General features: G+C 33.6%; 1 pseudogene; it reads right to left on the bottom strand.

The window, feature by feature from the left end:
- Positions 1 to 10,314: 10,314 nt before the first annotated feature.
- Positions 10,315 to 10,922, bottom strand: LOC141513862 (high affinity copper uptake protein 1 pseudogene; annotated as a pseudogene).
- Between the last annotated feature and the right edge of the window lie 705 nt (positions 10,923 to 11,627).

Here is an 11,627-nt window from a genome sequence, read left to right as displayed (position 1 = left end):
CCCGATCTCAAATCCAATTCACATGTTTGTCATAACATTACATCCATGATATCATAGTCTTCTTCTAGAATAAAGGACAAACAAGAAAACAATAACCCTTTCTCCAACCCGTCTTAATTTTTTTGAATACTCCTTCCTTCTTTCAGAAAATTTAATGCAATGATGAAAATACATTGGACAGAGGGGAAAATTGATCATTCTTCCTCTCTAGTTCCAAGAAAAACAGAGAAAGTATTGACATATGTGTGTATACACATATATCAATAGGAACATATATATTTGTATATATATATATAGTATATATAGATAACAATATCTAGCTAGCTAGCTATCCATTTATATTTCCTATCCTGAAAAATTTGCTGATTTCAATTTGCTAATTGAAGAGCAATAGTTATCATCAAATACTATTTTATCTTTCCCAATTATATGCAAAAATATTTTAACATGTTTTAAAATTTTGAATTTCAATTTCTCTTCCCCCTTTTCCCCTTCCCCATTCCCTAAGATGGTAAATAATTTTATGTAGCTTATACATTTTCAGCCATTCAAAATAGATTTGCATATTAGTCATATAGTGGGGGAAAACAGACTAAAAGTAAAACACATAAAAATAACGTAAAAAATAGCTTACTTTGTTCTTCATTCAGACTTCATCAGTCATTCCTCTGGAGGGGATATATTTTTTTTATCAGGACTCCATCAGAATACCTCAATTATTCACAATTTATCATTATATAATGGAGATAATACCATATACAAATTTCTCTGTATTATGTTCACTTCACATTGTATAACATCATGTCTTTCCAGGTTTTATTTTTCTGAAATCATGCTGCTTTTCATTTCCCATATAATAGAAGTATTCCATTATAATCATATACCATAATTTCTTTAATCATTCTGCATTTATTCCTCAATTTTCAGTTCTATGTGACCATAAAAAGAGCTGCTATAAATAATTTTGTAGAAATAAATATATAAGTAGTATGTCTTAATCATAGGGGATTTACAATTTGGAGGAGTTAAATGAAACCTATATACTTTTTTCTTTTTGGGAAAGGCAAAACTAATATATTTAAAAAATATTTCCTTAATATGCTCCAGATTTTCAAGTTAAAGGAACTCCATATTTTCATTGCATGCATTTGAATTTCCTTTATATAATAATAATCCAAAAATCAAAAGCACTTAGGAACAGCCTATTCCTTCCATACAATGCAAGGATTCATCTGTGGAAGCATCCTTGCATCTTTGAAATCAGAAAAAAGACCTCTGAACTAGTTCACATGAAAGCACAGAATATTTTCAAGTAGCTCTCATTAGTTATCATGTGAAGTTGGTTACCTGAACCCTGAATGCCATCCCACCATTAGAACAACAGGCTGAAACATAAAGAGATGTGGCTTTGAAATGGTAAGCAACTGTTGATATAATTAAACAGACTGGTTCTCATATTTTTTATTATATAGGAAAATAACATCACAAAGATGAAAAAATAACTCCATTATACTCACTAGCCTGGTCTGATATCCTAATTTTGCAAACAAGTTGAATGATGAGCAAGATGTTCTTGGATTATGATATATAATTCTTGTCTATTTTTAAAGTCAAAATTTAATGTAAATTCCTTTGAATTTTAAAATTCATCCTGCATATCAATATAATAGCATGCTGTCATTTTTACTATTTTAACTTAATTATTAATATATACAAATCATATTTTTGCTAGCTACAGGAAGAGTATCTTTAGAATTCATCATGGACTACTCATAAGTGCCCTAGGTCTTGAAATCTAAACTTTTGTTCAATCATGATGAATTTCCTTCCATCTCTCACTCTGTATCACTCTTCCTAAACTTGTTCTTCTTCAGTTAAGTTCCATATTTGTCACCCTTTGCTGTTTTTTCCTCTCATTCCATAAATCTCATTCTGTTCTCATTTCTTATCTTCTTCATCTTGACCCTAGATTTAACCAGTTCAACCATTCATTATCTTCTCAGCTTGAAACAATTTCCACCTTGTTCTTCAGTTGCATTAAACAAATCAGATCTAAGGTATTTCTCTTAATATCTGCCTTCACTTTTCATCATTTAATGTTGCTGATCATGGAAAAAGTAAGTTACATAATTATCCAATGTTGACTCAAAATTTTTAAAGTTAACTATTTCAATTCCCCCTTATCTATTGGTCATTCATATTATTCTTCCTTGTCTCCCTAAGCAAAGTAGCCCAACTCCTACATTAATGAAAAAAAATAATGATTATATACTTTGAGCTAATTCTTCTTTTATATCTCAAAACCCTGAACATCATCCTCTCCTATCATAGATTAAAAGGAAGTCTTTCTTTTTATTGAGATCAACCTATCTCTGTGCATGTTTTGTTCATTTCTTTCTTATCTTATCCCTATGATGCCTATGTTGCATCCCTACTCTCCTTATCCTTTTTTTTCAATTATTCTTTAATACTGGCTCAATCATTACAGATTACATATATGTCTGCATCTCCTTCATACTTTAAAAAAAACAATTCAGCACTAGATCCTTTCATCTACTTAGGAGGATCATTCTACATATTTTCCCCCAAATTCTGCACTTCTTTTTCATTAGAGAGATTTTTGAAGGTGATTTTCTTATAGAATACATCTCTCCCAGTTTATCATAATATTTTTGTTAAATATAAAGAATTTTTCTGTAAATGTTCTTCTATTTGACTTCTCTGAAGTCTTATATTATAGGCTATATATTTCAATCAGCTCTTCTTTGTTATTGCAGAAGTGATTAGAGACATGAATATTTAAATGGTTTGGATCATGTCTTTAATTTGTCAATAAATTGAATTTATGTGACAGAGTTGCATGAAGTTGTTTGTCTCTTTCAAAGTCATCATGGTCCAATGGCAAGACAAAGTCAAAACAGCTGATGATGGCTCTGTATGCATCTCCTCAGCATATTCAATTCTAAGCAAGCTTTTAGCACTCTATAGCATCTTCTTCAGCTGCTTTCTTGGTCATTGTTTTTGAATTGTTCTCAATAGCCCATTCCAACAGTGAAAGACATCACATTCTTGGGGCAGACACTCTCTCCCACCCACAGTTCAATAACAGGTTTAAGATTCCCTCAGTTACCCTCAATTTGTTTAGTCCTTCTGCCAAAATAACTTACTAGGGTGTGGTCACTGTGCAAGCCACAGCTTCTTGGAGTCATAGGTGAGAGGTAGATGGCTCTGGTGATATCAAAGGTGGAAAGTAGTCTTGAAAAGGACTCAGTAGCCCTCACACAAGAGGAATTAGTGTTCCTTGAACATACTCTACAGCCCAAATATTTGAATCAAATATCTAATAAAATTAATATTATATTTTAGAAACCTATTTAAGAATGTGTGATTTAAAGAAAAATATTGCAGACTAAAAATTGAAAGAATTTATATTGGTTTAAAATATGCAAATAATTTAGTCTTTGAATGTACATGTACATAAATTTAGACATACATATAGAAATGAATTTTTATGGGAAAATTTTGGATTTTCCTAATTACCATAACCATCCCCTCCTATTAAAGTATCATTTATATTTAAATAAATACAGCAAAATATGATATATCATAAGATGCAATTTGATACATTATGAATGATAATGATTTATATATGATATACTATACAATATTACATTTATATTAAATAAATCATATATAATATTTAAAAATACTGTATGTGTTATATGTCATATAATATGATTTTATATATCATATTATAGAAGATATATTGCTGTAATATATCATTATATAATTATCAAGTATATTATGACAAAATCAATTATTACATAATATAAGTCAATATAGAGAACTTAATATAATACAATGCAATGACATATGGTTTGGTCTCATAAGAAATAATGATGTAATGCAGCAGAATGCATATAGTCTATTGTAAAGCATATAATGCTATAATGTGATGTGGTAATGTCACTTAACACAACATCAACTAATTATAATAGAATGCTAAATACATTAGATCATTATGTGCATCACATATATGATATGATATCTATATTTTATGACATATTATAAATTACATTTAAGAGAGACAGACAGTCAAAGAGGAAGGGAGGGAGGGAGAGAGAGAGAGAGAGAGAGAGAGAGAGAGAGAGAGAGAGAGAGAGAGAGAGAGAGAAATTTGATTAAATTTTTAAAGAGATTTAAATGCTTAAGAAGTTGCACTATATTAAAATACTTACATTAAGAACATATTGCAGTACATGTTGTAATTTGAGATCATGCTGTTGAAGAGAAGAGAAAAATATTTTGGAGTAGACTTTGAGGAAAATGGGGTAAGAAGTGAATTGAAATGCTTTCCATCAAGACTTTGTGAACTTAAGTAGTAAGTAGAATATCTTATGAAACCATGATTTGCTTTCTCTATTGAAATTAAGCAATTCTGGAGTAGGAGCTAAAATTGGAACATGGTGAATTACTATGCTTTTCAGTTAAGTATGTCCGATCATTATTAAATATTTCACACAATTTGATTTATTATAACATTTCAAAATCAAAGAAAGAACTATAGTGTAAGAGATATATAGTAAAAGAGAGAGAGATGTACTAGAATCAGTACTAGCTAGCTAGAGAGTGATTCTTGAACTTTCTTAGTGAGGACTTAATCCTCAAAAATGATTAATATATAGATCAGGGATTGTTTTATTATTTACTTGATTTTCTATATCTAAGATTGTGATAGAGAAAGCTAATAATGTAGAATAAACATAGTGTCCTTCACTTTTCTGGAATAGAATTGTATGAGTGATGCAAGATTCCTTAAAGACTCTGAGAACTCTGGTTGTAGAATTCAAGGAAGAGTTGCTATGTTACTGAGTTGATATGGAGGAAATGTTTTTCTCTTATTAATGTATTAATTAATGCACCTTTTGGTTCATTTATTTTGTTTTTCAAAGTCAGATGTGAATACTTTCATGAAAAAGAATAAAATTTCTAATGATGAAAATATCTATGTATCTCTATTTATCTAAATTTCTAAATATGAGAGAGATTTATTAAAAGTTTTTAAGTTAAATTATGATATATATATATATATATATGATACAGTGGAATTATTGTTTATGTAGTTTTATCTTTCTGCTTTTAAAGTATGAGATTATGGGATAATTGGCACAGTAGGTATGGTTAGGTAGTGTTCCTGATACAGAGGGTTGAGAGCTAAATTATTAGAAAACAGGAGCAAGACAATAGTAGAATATGTGTATGGGGGGGTATGTGTGTTTCAACACATTAATACTCTATGGAAACTGGTTGCACATAATTTTGTTGGTGTAACTGAGTGTGGGCTTCTATGGTTTTAATTTCTTTATTGTAGGTATAGCTGACAAAGCTATATATTTAGCTGACAAAGGTGGGTATTTAAAAGTCTTCATCAATCTAGTTTTAGTGTAATAAATGCTAGGATATGCCTTTGACACTGAGCACAGATTATTAAAAACGTAATGATGTGTGCGTCAGAGGTAAGGTTAGGCTTCTGTTTGGTTGAATTTTTTATGGTTAATATTGACTTAAGAATATTAGGATATTAAGTTATTATTAGGAAATATTAGTGTTAATCAAATGAGTATGAATTAGATGAGTCCTAGTCCAAGCTCCTATTTCCTAGTAATGAAACATAAGATGTCTGAATGACTTAGCTGTGACTCCTTAGGCAAATCTTCAAACAGAGAGCATTAGGGAGATAGCCTGGAGTCAAATAGACACAAAACTAGAGTATGATATCCTAAGTATGAGAGGAGAATATCTCCAAATGGAAAATGAGTTCCTGACAAGGGCAGTAAAAGAGCATCAGTGATAGGCCACAAATAAATCTTGATCATGAAAGAATATGTGATTTAATGAATGAAATAAGTTCTTTTTTTTTATTCCAAGCATGCTGCTAAATGTTTGGGATAGAGTAGAAGGAAGTCTTTTATCTTAGGGCCTCACATTCTAATGAAGTAAGTCAACACATATTAAAGGGAACAACTATAGGATGATGGACAGAGTCAACATTCTTAGGATATATCATTACCATAGTCATCACCACCTCTATTTATAAAATATTTTACAGCTTACAATGACCTTTTCTTAAAATATCCCCTTCCAGTTTCAATTCATATATTACTGCATCATATTAAAGATATGGAAATAAGAATCAGAGAGCATAGGTGATTTGATCTGTCATGTCTCATAAGATCAAATAGTTTATGGAGGATTTTGGACTGAAACTTGTCTTCTGTTATGGTCATATAGTTATAGCCCAGTACTCCTTCCATATTATTCATAATGGCACTTATAGTCAGTCTTCCTTATTGTAATTCCTTATGTCTCTTGCGTAACACAGAAACATACTGCAGTAGCAAACACATATACATTTGTGTAAAAGCATCAACTACTGCATGTAAGTCACTGTCATGTGCCTTTTTATTTCTTTTTTCTATTTTTCCATATACATATATATGCTTATTTGCACATGTAAATATACATATCTAATTACATATATGTGCATGAGCATGCATATCTATTTATACATATACTATGTAATGTGTGAATATTCACACACACACATATACATACCTATGTATAGATTCAGTTTTATCTAATACATAAAAGAGAAAGGATGAGGTGGTTAAGCAGCTGGAGAATTTGGATAGTAACGGAGTCCCCACAGCTGCAGAGGCATTTTGAGACTGAGTAAGGCCTGAGTAATTATCTTGCCACTCTGTGATAATTATTCAATAATTAAATAAATAGTCAACATTGACTATATAAAAGTAGTTATATGGTATCAATGCCCTATAATTTGGTTTGCCAAAATTAGTGCCTCCTATGAAATTCTATATTATATGTTTAAGATAGACACTCAAGCCACATTTTCTCAATAGAGATCAGCTGTTTCTTACCTAACTAAAATCATCTTTTACATTTTTGTTGATTTTATTAAATTTTTAGCTAAGAGGACTATGAGAACTGGAATGGGGTCTACAGAATGGTTGCTTACAGAATGTTACAGATCAGGAAATTGAAGCCAGAAAAGTTAGATGATTTGTTGAAGGACACACACACACACACACACACACACACAGAGTTTTTGAAAGTGATTAAATTCATTTAGAGAGGAGGCTCTTAACTTTTATTTTTTTTCAGGATATGTGTATCATAATTACCTTCAACTTTCTGATAAACACTATGGACCCTTTCTCAAAATAATGTTTTCAAATAGATACCTTGACCTGTATGAGTTATTAGCAAATGGTAATTTTCATCTTGAAAAGTATTATCTTTTTTTTTCAGAATCAAAATATGTATTATGTGTTCTGCACATGGCACTTGTTAGGCACTCTACAGCAATGTGTGACATGCTGTTTAACAAAACTGCCCTCAAGGAACTTACAATCTAAAATGGACAATATTTATATAGACACACGGAATAAGGCAATTTTATAAAATGAATAATTATTTTGCTCCTGTTGATACATCTGACTGAAGGAAGCATGAGGACAGGATCAAATATAAGGATGAAGGGGAAAAGTGGCTGAAATCACTCTCCAGCATAAGTAGGGTGACAAAAGGAATTCCACATTGGCATCCAAGGAACCTAATACTGTTTATAGCTATGATATCTGCAATCCCATAACTGATATTGCTAATGGGCAAAATTGGGATGAGGGCGTTAGAGTCCTATTAGTTTCAACAGTGAGCATGGGATTGCCACTCACTGCAGCTCACCAAGATTCTAATATTTTAATCATTCACTCAAACTTTTGTATTGCTAGTACTATGTGCAAGGCACTATAGCAGGTTTTGAGAGAGAAGAACTTTAGACTACAAAAAAAGCCCAGTGGATTTATGCATACATATGCACAGTTGTGTTTCAGGTTTTTAATCCCAGATGAGGCAGAGAGCTAGTTATATACCCATATCTAAAAGGTCCCATCAACTCTTGGGAATCATGTCTAGTATTCAAATCATTAATCATTAATTCAAGAGTCTGATGGAGTATCAGAGGACAGGTTTTAGGACAGTCCTTGTAGAACCCTATACATTTCAAATGGTGTAAGGAAAGTATAACAATGGGATAGAATCAAAAGGAGGAAGAATCAAACAAGACCAGGAGAAGCAAATGGTATAGAATATTTAAAAGCTGTAAAGGCTGGACTAGGGTTATCATATCACCACAATCCAACTTCATAGGGGATAAGGAAAATTATTTCTTGTTGAGTTCTTCAAAACATAGGCTTTGCACAACAATAAAAACATACTACTAGATTCTGAATAGCATAAATTCCACCAAGAAACTGAACCAAGGGAATGGTTTTCCCTCAGAGAACCACAAATAAATTTGCTTTGCAGGGCTTGGTCCCTTATTTTTCTAGAACAAAACTCCTAGAAAGCAACAGGGCTGAAACTGAAATCAATGGTGTTTATTTCAGCACCTTGGTCATTATATGGTCTTACTATTTCTTGACATCAGTGTCAGATTTTAGCCTTAGTGTTGGACTATGGAGGTCTCCTTGGTAAATTATTGTCACATGCTCAGTTGATTCAAATCCCAGAAATGTAAAAATAAGATAATGACACAGCACCATCATGTTCTGGCTATCAAGCCCAACCTTAATTCCCTTAACTCATCCCTTAATAATCCTAAAAGGTTTTAAAAGTTCAGAGATAGAGGGGACAATGAATAGTATAGGTGCTGCTGGTGGGCAGTGTTCTGGGGTATACTCTCCAGCCATAGACACTTCTATGTGGCTTTTCAGAGAGCTGATTTTCCCAGACAATCAATTTTAAAATCTTTTCCATCTAATTCTAAGCACTGCTATTGCCCAACAAGAGGTGAAACAATTTATGATGAGAGCCTCAGTCAAAAAGAACTTTTCTTTAGAATTCTTAAATAGCCAACTGTCTGTAAGTGAAGCCAAGTTTCCTATGTTTATTACAAAGATTTTTGGGAACCAAGTAACTTGGAAGAACAAGCACCAGAACAGGCTGGGATTAAGAGTTCATTGGAAAAGTACTTAAAAATTATAGGATCATAGATTTAGAGCTGGAAGGAATCTTAGGTCATTTAGAATGACCCACTTATTTTACCAATGAGGATACCAATGTGTAAGGAGGGTTAGAACTTGCCTAAATTCAGTAACTGGTATGTGGCAGAATTGGGATATGAAGGAAGGTCCTCTAACTCAACATTCCAGCTCACTAGGAGCACTGCCTCCTCCACCTACATCTCCCATGTCATGAAACCCAGAGGATTACTACAATTATAAAAAGGTGGAGCACAAGTATAGACTTCCACCAGAGCAATTGTACTTTGTGTCATTTGCCCTAAGCAGAATGAAAAAAAAAGCACCATGGAGGACAGGATTTGCTAGGCCAACTCAGGAAGATATTTATAGAGATAGTTTGGACTTCATAAATTAAGTTCAACTGCCAAGGATGAACAGTTAAATGTGATCCCTTATAAGAAAGTTTGGGAAGGGATCCATAACAATGGTCATTCTTTTATGTAAGAAGGGGATCTATACCCAGTCTCAAATGAAATAAAGATAGTAATGATTTCCATATTCTTTAACTCAGTCAGCTAAGACAGGGTCGGCAGAATGAACTGAGATTATCATTTAGAGGACCTGCTAGTGATTCTGCCTCCCTTAATAATGTGTGATAGATGATTGTCGTGTTAGGGTCCCTTCCTCAACAACAGCTAGTTTAAAAGAAAGCTGAGAGACAAGAATTTATTTCACCAATTATGATCAACTAAGGGAGCAAGACAAAAAAGGTGTCAACGGTTTTATTTGAAAATATTTCCCACTATTAAGTTGATTGTCAATCGTGTGATTGGTGAAATCAGAAGTTTCTGACTTCCATTGTGGCTATTCAAGGAACTCTTTGTTATCACACCTTTATTCAACTCATAAATCCTTCAGATTCTCAGACTGCTATGTATCACTTCACACCTCAGAAAAAGGCATACCCTATTTCCCTACTCACTGGGACATACGTATTTCCCCACAACCTTCACCTATGACCCCCCAAATTCACACAATTATCATAAAAAACCAAGATATTAAAAAAGGAAGCAGATGATCAAGAAATCATTAGAACAAAGGCTACCTTGATTAGTGGATAACTGAGAATCTCAGCCAAGTAGCAGAAATCAACAGTTTGGGAGGGCACCACCCAGCTTGGAGTTTAGTACATAAACTTCCTGATTTGTTGTCTATGCAAGTGTTGGGAAGCAATGAGAGGACTTGAAATCAATCCCCCAGTCTCCGGCTACTTCCCATTGTGGTAAATAAGGCCACATCCTATAGTCTGACATTGACAGTGCTCTGTGATGCCCACTACCACTGCCTTCTTCCAGCTGAAGAGAAAGTAGCCTGTTCCAGCTCCTGCAGCTACTGCGATGCAGAGGTACCCATTATAGGTCATAAAGATAAGCATAAGGAAGTAGCTGATGACCACCTGGGTGATATGTAGCACTGTCTGCAGAAGGTGAAGGAAACTCAGCATTTGTTGTCCAACAGTTTTGTGTGTTTCCATAAGGTTCCATTTGGCCCTGGCACTGGCATGGAGTTGTAGCGAATGCTGACCTGGGATTTCCACAGCAAGCTCTCCTGGGCTATCTTGAGGCCTTCATAGAATATCGCTAACAAAAAGATAGTCACAAATGCCCCAGCCATTTCCCCAGGTGTATTGATCACTAATCCAGAGAAGAGCAACTCCACATTCTTATAGCCAAAAATAGAAGGTCATGGCCATCATCATGTTTCCTTCTCCTCCCCCTTGAACATGAGAGGTTGTAGTGGATGAATGATGGTGGGCAGGAGCATAGTGCTATTATCATCCATATGGCTCATGCCATGATTGTGTCCTGGATTCATCTTCTTAGAAGATGTTGAAAATTGTTAACAGAATCCTCCATCCGAGATCCAGGTGCCGCTGCCACCTCTTCGGAGAGGTTTCCTTCCAACCCGTTTTCCCAACAACACTAAAGCCCTCCCCAGGACTCCAGCCACCTCACTACATGTGCACAACCCGAGTCGAAAAGTATTATCTTGAAGAAATCATAAAAAATGGGAAAGGTCCCACATGTTCCAAAATATTCATAGCAGCTCTTTTAGTAATGGAAAAGAATTGGAAATTGAGGGGATGCCCATCAATTGGGGAATGGCTAAACAAGTTATGGTAAATGAATATTATGAATTACTATTTATCTCAGACTCTAGAGAAGCATGAAGTGAATAACAGGAACTGAGGCTGAGAAAAGGGAGCAGAACCAAGAGAACAATGTACACATTAGCAACAACATTGTGAGATGATCAACCTTGATGGAAGCATCTCCTCTCAGCAGTTCAGAGAGTTAGGACAACCCTCTTAGATTGGTTATGGACAATGCTTTAGCAGAAGAAAAACAAAACAAAACAAACAAAAAGCACCCTATAGAATCTGAATGAATGTTACATTCATTTCTTTTCAAAATTTCTCTTATGTATTTCTTTCCTATCTCAAGGATTTATTTCTTTTCCTCAATTCAAATGTGACTAATCTGTAAATATGTTAAACATAAGTGTATATGTACAATATTC

Source organism: Macrotis lagotis, chromosome 1, assembly GCF_037893015.1.
Source record: "Macrotis lagotis isolate mMagLag1 chromosome 1, bilby.v1.9.chrom.fasta, whole genome shotgun sequence".
Classification (NCBI taxonomy): Eukaryota; Metazoa; Chordata; class Mammalia; order Peramelemorphia; family Peramelidae; genus Macrotis; species Macrotis lagotis.
Note: the sequence above shows the minus strand (reverse complement) of the source record. Positions and strands in the feature narration are given on the sequence as shown.